Consider the following 7,347-nt stretch of genomic DNA (forward strand, 5'->3'; position numbering starts at 1 on the left):
AATTATGCTGCTTCTGTCCAATAAAGTTTTAAAGTCACACAGCAAGCAACAAATATCTATCTATACCATTAGTCTTAAAATATTGATTATAGTGAATTTTATTAGAAAATTCTGAACGGACTTCTGATAAAGGGTCTTTTCTTTGATATTAAGTACGATGTCATAATGAAAAATAATTGTTAGCAATATCTACTCAGGGATTCTCATTTTTGACACATTCATTCTAGTTTCATAAAAAAATTATTAATTTCGAAAGGTATTTTGTTGTAGGTTTAAAAATCTTTGTTTTTATACAGTATATCTTTAGAAGCACTTCATGTTACTCAAGAACAGCACATTTTCTACACAGTTTAAGAAATGTTCCATTGTCTGATGCAGTAATTAGATTATATGATACTTAAACAAAAACCACTTCAGTTATTTGAAATTCTGTGCAATTCCAGAGGAAATATGAAAAATCTAATCAGATGCAGCTAAATCCATCCTGTCAAATATGTACCTACTTCTACAGTAATGGTGAAGATAAACAACAGAGTACAGACTATAGAGAGATCCCCATACACAGATCAGAGGCTCCCTTCCTCATTCCCACACACAATAAGCACAAAGAAAAAGAACCACATGGTTCTTTATGCAGAGAAGTAGAGACATAAATGGAGAATTACAGGGCTACTGAGAAAAAAAATGACACAACTGTAGAGTAGGGAGTGAGCAAAGAAGGGAGCACTGAGGCAGAGCAGTACTCACAACAAGGCAGGAGAGAGGTCAGACAGAAACGGGGATACTGCACAGAGGGGCAGACAAATGTGCACATAACAGATCTGGCTTTGCTGATAAAAATCTAGTTTGCAACAACTTCCCTACAAGCAAGTGCTTTATATCTAGTTCAAATTCCTTGTCCTGCAGTCTGATCCATTCCTCTTATTTGATGTTCCATAAACATTAAGCTTGCATCATCTGCTCTACATTTCATACAATAGCTAAATCTTGATCATTTATGTTGAAAGAAAAGGTATATTATCTAAAACTAAGAAAAACCACTGACATTTGGTTTGGGGATAATTAATCAGCTAAATATACACACAGAAGTCCACAAATCCATCCCCTGAATGCTCCCTTTCCTCCTGGCCCTCTCCTGCCACCTAAAATGAAACAGAATGAAGACTCTAAAATAGGTAACAGAAAGCAATCACTAAGAGTTGCTCTATCTGAAAATTCTACCCTCAGATTCCCAAGACTCTGGAGAATTATGCAGATGACACCACCCTTATGGCAGAAAGTGAAGAGGAAGTAAAAAGCCTCTTGATGAAAGTGAAAGTGGAGAGTGAAAAAGCTGGCTTAAAGCTCAACATTCAGAAAACGAAGATCATAGCATCTGGTCCCATCACTTCGTGGGAAATAGATGGGGAAACAATGGAAACAGTGTCAGACTTCATTTTTTTGGGTTCCAAAATCACTGCAGATGGTGACTACAGCCATGAAATTAAAAGATGCTTACTCCTTGGAAGGAAAATTATGACCAACCTAGATAGCATATTCAAAAGCAGAGACATTACTTTGCCAACAAAGGTCCGTCTAGTGAAGGCTATGGTTTTTCCAGTGGTCATGTATGGATGTGAAAGTTGGACTGTGAAGAAGGCTAAGCGCCGAAGAATTGATGCTTTTGAACTGTGGTGTTGGAGAAGACTCTAGAGAGTCCCTTGTACTGCAAGGAGATCCAACCAGTCCATTCTGAAGGAGATCAGCCCTGGGATTTCTTTGGAAGGAATGAGGCTAAGGCTGAAACTCCAGTACTTTGGCCACCTAATGTGAAGAGTTGACTCATTGGAAAAGACCCTGATGCTGGGAGGGATTGGGGGCAGAAGGAGAAGGGGACGACAGAGGACGAGATGGCTGGATGGCACCACTGACTCGATGGACATGAGTCTGGGTGAACTCCGGGAGTTGATGATGGACAGGGAGGCCTGGCGTGCTGCTATTCATGGGGTTGCAAAGAGTTGGACACGAATGAGTGACTAAACTGAACTGAAGGGTAAACAATAAAATTAACTCAAGGAACCTCATCTCTGTTTCTGAAGATCTTTTAAAAGCAGTGGAGATAGCCATCTCCTCTGGATTAGTTTTGTTATCTTCACTTATTGCTATCATTTACCTCACATGAAAATAGATTCTAGGGACCTATTCAAGCATTAAGATTCTTCCACCAATTCTTTTAACCTATCCTCAGAAACTTCTATAGTTCAACCAACTTCATGACTTCTTCCTGAGAACTTTTATTAAAGATTTCTTTTCTCCTAAACTGTATAGTCAAACTGACTATTCAGGTGAGGAACTTAATAGTATAGAGGATGAGGAAATTATGAGGCTTCCCTGGTGGCTGAGTGGTAATGAATCTGCCTGCCAATACAGGAGACAACAGGTCCATCCCTGGGTCGGGAAGATCTCCTGGAGAAGGAAATGAAACCCACTTCAGTATTCTTGCCTGGGAAATCCCACAGACAGAGGAGCCTGGTGGGCTACAGTCTACAGGGTTGGAAAAGAGCCAGATACAACTTAGTTACTAAACAACAACAAATGAAGAAATTATACCAGTTTCCAGTACATCTATCCACTGAATTGAAATTAGAACTTCCACTTAGGAAATCCTTGCTTAAGTTGGGATGGGTAGTCTTTCCTTTTTCTTTTTAAATTTAAGGAAATAAAATTCAGATCACTGAGCTTTGGTTTTTAGTGGACTAGGTTAAAATGCAAGAAAGACCCTAAACAGTAATTAATCATTAACACATTGGGTTACAAATTAAAAACAAATTCTAGACAAGTATACAAGCAAAGACAGTTGAGAGAAAAGACAGAGCAAACATCTTAGCTCCAAATATAGGACAATGGAGAAACACCACTGAAATGATTACTGCTCAGTCAGGTACAAAAATTTCATGATTTTTCTCTGGACAAAACTGTAATGAATTTGGTGAGCAAGAAAAAGAACTAAATTTGAGGTCAGAATATCTGGGTCCTGGTTATGGCTTAGATTACTTATTAGCTGCAATGTATGTCACTGGAAAATCTATTTCAATCTCTATAACATGACTGGGTTTGACTTGGATATTATTTCACAAACTTCTGTTAGTGATCCATTAAAAATGTATATTCTTTAATAGCAAATCAAACAACTGACAAAGAATTCATCTCCAAAATATACAAGCAGGTCACGTAGCTCAGTATCAGAAAAATGAACAACCCAATTAAAAAGTGGGCAGAAGACCTAAACAGACATTTCTCCAAAGAAGACATACAGATGGCTAATAAACACATCAAAAGATGCTCAACATCACACATTACTAGAGAAATGCAAATCAAAACGACAATAAGGTATCATCATCTCACATGGTTAGAACGGCCATCATCAAAAAGTCTACAAACAATAAATGCTGGAGAGGGTGTGAAGAAAAGGGAACCCCCTTACACCGTTGGTGGGAATGCAAACTAATACAACCACTATGGAGAACAGTATGGAAATTCCTTAAAAAACTAGGTATAAAACTACAACACAATCCAGCAATCCCACTATTGGGCATATAGCCTGAGGAAACTAGAACTGAAAAAGACACATGTACCCCAGTGTTCAATGCAGCACTATTTACAATAGCAAGGACATGGAAGCAACCTAGATGTCCAATCTTAGCAATACGAACAAATCAAAAAATCATCAAACAGTCCCCACATTTTAAATATTAAGCTTAATACCAATAGGTTTAACCATTTCACTTTCAGAAAAAAAGTCCCTCAAAGGAACAGCTAATAAAGTTTGGAAATATTTATAGAAGTTGAGCAAAAATTTAATAGCAATTAACTTCTCAGAAATAGTATGAACTCAAAGTTTATTGGCACTGGAGTTTTTTTCTGTTGACTTTAAATAAACTTTATTTTAAAAGCCAATAAAAAAAAAGTTCATCACAATCCAGCACAATTCTAGTATATCCCATGATCAACCAAAAGTCAAATAACATCAGAGAGAAATGTGAAGAAATATTTTACTTTATAACATCAAATACAAGAATACTATTGATTTAGCATTAATAGAATATGCAGAGACACCTGGCAAAAATATGTAGGTACTAATAAAGACTGAAAGACAGTATTATTAATATAAAAATATTTTATTTATCCTAGTTTTATTCCCCTCAGTGTGTGTGTGTGTGTGTGTGTTTTTAAATTTTTTCTTATCACTAACAGCATCTGGTGAAAACTAGAAAGCCCTTAATCACAAATTTCAAGAATCTCCTTATCAGCCATAAAACCTATAGCCTGCTATGGGTGTGTGTTGAGTGGGTGTGTGCGTGTTTCCGAAGGTCTCTTCACAAATGTGAGAATCAGAGTCATGTCTATGATAGACAGCAATGTTTCCTAGTTACTCCCTTTAAACAGTCTGTCTACTGTATTTACTTGTCCAGAGTCCTGACCCAAATCAGTTATCTGTGATTACAAAAATCAATGAAACAGCAAAAGCTACAAAGACATCTGAGGATGACCCTGTTCTCCCTCATTCTACTCTAACCTACATTCTGTTCTCTTCTCAGGATTTTTCTCACAAGGTAGTTTGTATCTTTACTTATGAAAGAGAACAAGACAATGATATTTCATTTATAGGAAGTTCTAACAACTCATGCCAATTTTAAGGAAGGCTCCTTAATGTATCAAAATTCTTATAATTTATGCTAGTAATATTAATTATCCATTTAAATTTCCCACATCACAATTTTCTAATTTTCAATAAGATTCTAAGTGCTTTTACACAAGAAAATTCAGTTCATCCTTTCCAAATATTTTCTATCAATCCATCCCTCCATGTTTAATATTATACACTGCCAAATTTATAGTTTAAAAAAATCACCACCCAGACAAAGTATCCAATCTTTCCAATCACACTTCCAATTCTTTAATGAGAATTTCCTCTACTCACAGATAAATGACGATGTATCATTTGGAAACTGAAGGCTCCCTTTCAGAGAAATAAATCAGTTGCCCCATCCTTGCCTCATTTAAAACAAGGTTGCTGTTTCTGGTTGTGAAAAAAGCTGAGAAGCTGTCTCCTGGAGTGTGCATATTAATCTAAACACTGGCAGAGAGACTCATACAACTTTAGGGAGTACTGTTGTAGTTTGATGTGTTAGCAAATTACAAATAGGAAAAAAATGTCTGGTACAAAGCTAGTATACTTCATTTTAAAGTGAAAACTTAAAACTGAGTACATCCCAAAACTGAAGATTTGACTGACAAAAACAACTTTATAACTTATGGTAACTTTTCATGCCTCCTACAAATAACACATCTGTGTTGAGTGCATTAAAATTAAATCACTCATTTCTCAAAACACGAAATATTCTCCTTATCCAAGAAATGACTTACAGACAGCTGGTACTAAATTCCAAATTACTTTAAAATAAATTATGTAAAACATCCTTAAGTTCAAGGATTACCCAAAGATAATTTTTAAAACCACAGTGGGTTGCAAGTCCGAAGAAAATATAGTTGTCCTTTAACTACACTTGTAGAAAAACAAACCAAGCAATAGGTCTTCAGTTTTCTGTGGTTAGGCCAGAAAATAAATAAAATTTCACAAGTGAATTCTGTTTCTTCATGGAGATTACATAAGTCTTGTCTACTACATGGACATTTATGCCTAATTCAATTAAAGTAAATGGGCAAATACATTAATCTCAAAGAAATTTAAATAGAAACCCAGAAAACTCAAACTAGGCTTGGGTTGGATATATCACAATCTAAGTTTTCTCCAAGTCATAGAGAATATTTAGAGAGTATTTTAATAAACTATAATGAAGTGGTATGAGATGATGCCAATAAGAGGCAATGAAATATTTTTACTCTAACAAAACTCTTAAGAAAAAACAGCATAAAATTCCTTCATATAAATGCATTTTTAAAATACGTAATCTGTTTTTACTATAATGCCTTTCATTATTACCATTTAGGCATTTTTTGCACACTTCATTATGACTGAATATATCTATGATTTCTTAAATCACAGAAAAACACACACAATGTTTTCTGTCAAGAGATACGATTCCTTTGTAAAGGTATAGCAAAGAAAAAACAGTTGTTATGATGTAGCAGAAAATGTTCTAGACTGCAGTTAGTATATATGGTAAACATATATACAAATATATAGTACATATGGTACTTTTATATACACAGTAAATAAGGTACTTTTATATACAGATAGCTAGTATATGGTACATTTATATAGATGGTAACTTTGGGTAAGTAGGAAAAAGATGTTGCACTCTTGGTAGCCAAAGCTCTGGTCCAGTGAGTGAAGAACGGGACGGATGTCAGTTTCCACTCAAACCCTTTGCTCTTTGCAGTATAACAATTGCATATCCAGATTAGGCAAATTAAAACTTGGCCCTACTACTTAGCATGGAGTCTTACACAAATGATTTAACTGAAGTTCAATTTCTTTTTCTCCAAAATAGGTATTACAGAGCCCTGTTACTAGAGCTATTGTAGAAATTACACAGAAAGGCATCTGCTATAGCATCAAGTAAAGGATTCAATAAACACTTAAATAAATGGCAAAACAACAATGAAAACCCTCTCCTTCCAAAGTGAAGTCTCTGTCTTTTCGCATCTATAATTATAAATCATTAAGAAATAAAAATACTTCGAGTTAGCCTGGTTTTAACGGAACACAAGTTTATGTACACCACTGACACTAGTTCAGAGATCTCTCTTTTGTGTGTAGAGGAAGAGAGAGCAGTAAGTTCAACAATAAAATACTCAAGTTTGGAAACACCTGTTTGACATCAATCTCTCTTATAGATTCACAATGCCTATTAGTATTCTAAAGGCTACAAGAAGTACTGTAATAAGAAGTTGTTTAACTTATTTAAACCCTGTTCTCAAAGTTTGATCACAGAATTCTTTTATATCTATAAATATACATTTGTGCATGCATGCTAAGTTGCTTTAATCGTGTCCAACTCTGTGCAATCCTATGGACTATAGACTGCCAGGCTCCTCTGTCCATGGGATTCCCCAGACAAGAATACTGGAGTGGGTTGCCATGCCCTCCTCCAGGGCGTCTTCTGGACCCAGGCATCGAACCTGCATCTCTTATGTCTCCTGCACTGGCAGGCCCAGGTTCTTTACCACTAGTGCCACCTGGGAAGCCCATTAATATATCATAGCAGTAGTTTTTTGGTTTTCCTCACAAAATGAAATTTAGGAATAGAAGGCAATGGCACCCCACTCCAGTACTCTTGCCTGGAAAATCCCGTGGATGGAGGAGCCTGGTAGGCTGCAGTCTATGGGGTCGCTGAGGGTCGG

At 36.0% G+C, this 7,347-nt stretch overlaps 1 protein-coding gene across 2 annotated transcripts in view; it reads right to left on the reverse strand.

The window, feature by feature from the left end:
* MPP5 (membrane protein, palmitoylated 5 (MAGUK p55 subfamily member 5)) overlaps nt 1-7,347 on the reverse strand; it is a 51,139-nt gene that overhangs the window by 36,470 nt on the left and 7,322 nt on the right. The window lies entirely within an intron of this gene.

This window comes from Bison bison, unplaced genomic scaffold (genome assembly GCF_000754665.1).
Source record: "Bison bison bison isolate TAMUID 2011002044 unplaced genomic scaffold, Bison_UMD1.0 scf7180017864239, whole genome shotgun sequence".
Taxonomy (NCBI): domain Eukaryota; kingdom Metazoa; phylum Chordata; class Mammalia; order Artiodactyla; family Bovidae; genus Bison; species Bison bison.